Source organism: Alosa pseudoharengus, unplaced genomic scaffold (genome assembly GCF_046254945.1).
Source record: "Alosa pseudoharengus isolate Yale_2024_CS ecotype anadromous, Long Island Sound unplaced genomic scaffold, YU_APseudo_1.1 YU_APseudo_1.1_scf_7, whole genome shotgun sequence".
Taxonomy (NCBI): domain Eukaryota; kingdom Metazoa; phylum Chordata; class Actinopteri; order Clupeiformes; family Clupeidae; genus Alosa; species Alosa pseudoharengus.
In genome coordinates this window covers 25,557,405-25,559,904 of record NW_027468859.1, presented here as the reverse complement: position 1 = coordinate 25,559,904, position 2,500 = coordinate 25,557,405, and positions in this window count along the sequence as shown.

Genomic DNA, 2,500 nt, shown 5'->3' with positions numbered 1-2,500 from the left:
GTTTCAGTCAGCGGAATTCTATGACAATGAATCCCCCATCAGGGATGTATACACCTTATCCCAGCTTCTAGCAGTTGCTGACAAAGATTCTAGAGTGCTACATGCAAGATATATTGCTGATTAGAACCAAAGATAATAGAGCAGAACCCTCTAGAATCTTTGATGAGCACACAGCAATAGAACACTGTAATCAATAACCGGGATACTAATATTTATTATACGGCTCTTCACAATGCTAGTAGAACGCTCCATTGACTTGAATGGGATTTCCCAACGTTCTACGGTAAAATAAATTCATGCAATTACCGCTGCAAACATATAATTACCGCTGTCAATGGCAACGGGTTTTGTGCTGCTGATCATATCACTCCGCAAGTATTCTGTTTTGGCAAGTAGCCGTATAATAAACGGGATAATGTATAGAACGCCGGTCATTATGGGAAAATAAGTCTCTTCAGGTTCGCCCTGTCGGGACTTATTTTCCCCATAATGACCGGCGTTCTATACATTATCCCTTACATATCATGTATCCAGGGATGTTAGTAACCAGGTTTCTCTGTGTTCATGTAAACACCATATCCTGAATATGATCAAAATCTGGATAAGCCTCTTAACCGGGATACTGAAGTGTCATAGACCTCTCCAGAATAAGTCCCGCCTCCTAACTTCGGTATCCTTCCAACTTCCGGGTGTGGATTGTCTATGGGAAATAACATGGCGTTTTGAAAGATCGTACCTGTCAAACTCTGTAGGTGACAAAGTAGAAAAAGCTGCTGGGCAGATTGGCCTACACACTTCTGCCATCTAGTTTCCACTGGATTTTTTTATTTTCGTGCCGTTTAAGTAGTATAGTATACTACTTAAACGGCACTGACAATCAAAAAATCCAGTGGAAACTAGATGGCAGAAGTGTGTAGGCCAATCTGCCCACCAGCTTTTTCAACTTCGCTACCTACAGATGTTTTACCGGTATGATATTTCGAAACGCCATGTTATTTCCCATAGACAATCCACGCCCGGAAGTTGGATGGATACGGAAGTTACGGAGGCGGGACTTATTCTGGAGAGGTCAATTGTTTTTATTGACCGTTTCAAGAGAGTTTCATTATCAGCATCATAGTTGTTCCCACAAGGCTTCTGTTTTAACCATAGACTGTATATATACAGTCTATGGTTTTAACATTCCATATGTTATCTTAATGAAGCAGAAGTAGATTGGGAACAAAATAGAACGTTCAAGCATTGTTTTTGTTTTTTTTGTTGAAAGGGTCTATGTCGTGTTTGACAGTTATAATACTGCATGAAGCTAAATGATTGTGATGTAATAATCAATAACACACAAAGGACTAGTGATATCATAATAGAGGAGAGACCAGGACAATGGACCAGTGATGTCACAGTGGAAGCCACTGTCAGACCCAGAAGACACTGTAACGTTCAAGTTCAGCTTAAAGAAAATATAAAATCGGAGACATATTTGTCTTCCCGCATCTTTTCTCATGAAATGTCTACATAGTTTGTGAGTAGCAAGAGAGAGAGTGAGAGAGAGAGTGAAAGAGAGAGAGAGAGAGACAGATCCAAAAGTGAAAGGATGCATCGAAGCAAAGAGAGAGCAGGACAGCGCGCGGTGTGGGACAGATGGTCGCCGTGACAACCCTGGAGAGTGTGAAATTCGATACACCCCCCTCCAAGCTTGTTGCCATGGTATCAGTGGGGTATTCATGGATTTAAATTTAAGAGACAGAAGGATTGATGGGGAAAAGAGAAGGAGAGAGAGGGAGAAAGAAAAAGAGAAAAAGGGAAAGAAAGAAAGAAAGAAAGAAAGAAAGAAAGAAAGAAAGAAAGAGAGAAATTGGATCTGCCAGTGCCAGTGTGTGAGGGTGTGTGAGTGTGAGTGTGTGTGTGTGAGAGAGAGGGTGTGTACTTTTTGTGTGATCTTCTTGTAGTTGGCCACACATAGACCAAGGTCATTCACACTCAGAGACCAGTATTTGAGGTGAGATGATACTATGATGGACATACAGGCATGCAGACACACACACACACACACACACACACCTGTGGGCAACAGCTTGAGAAATATAACATCAAAAACTGTGTGGATGTCACTATATACAGTATGTACAACTATGTGCATATGTGTGTACTTTTGTGTTTGTGTGTGTGTGTATGTGTGTGTTTGTATATATATGTGTGTGTGTGTGTGTGTGTGTGTGTGTGTGTGTGTGTGTGTGTGTGTGTGTGTGTGCGTGCGTGCGTGCGTGCGTGCGTGTGTGCGTGCGTGTGTGTGTGTGTGTGTGCGTGTAGCTGGATGTTGCCAGTGAGGTATGGTATTGGCTCTATTGTTCTGTGACCAGCGGAGAGCGCCCAGGTTGCAGTGACCTAGGGGAGCAGCCCCACAATTGCTGCTAGCATAGCATAGCATACTTCACAGCCTGTCTGATTGCACACTGCATGCCGTACCACGCCTGCCAGGACTGAAGTAGCTTTACTGTGTGTG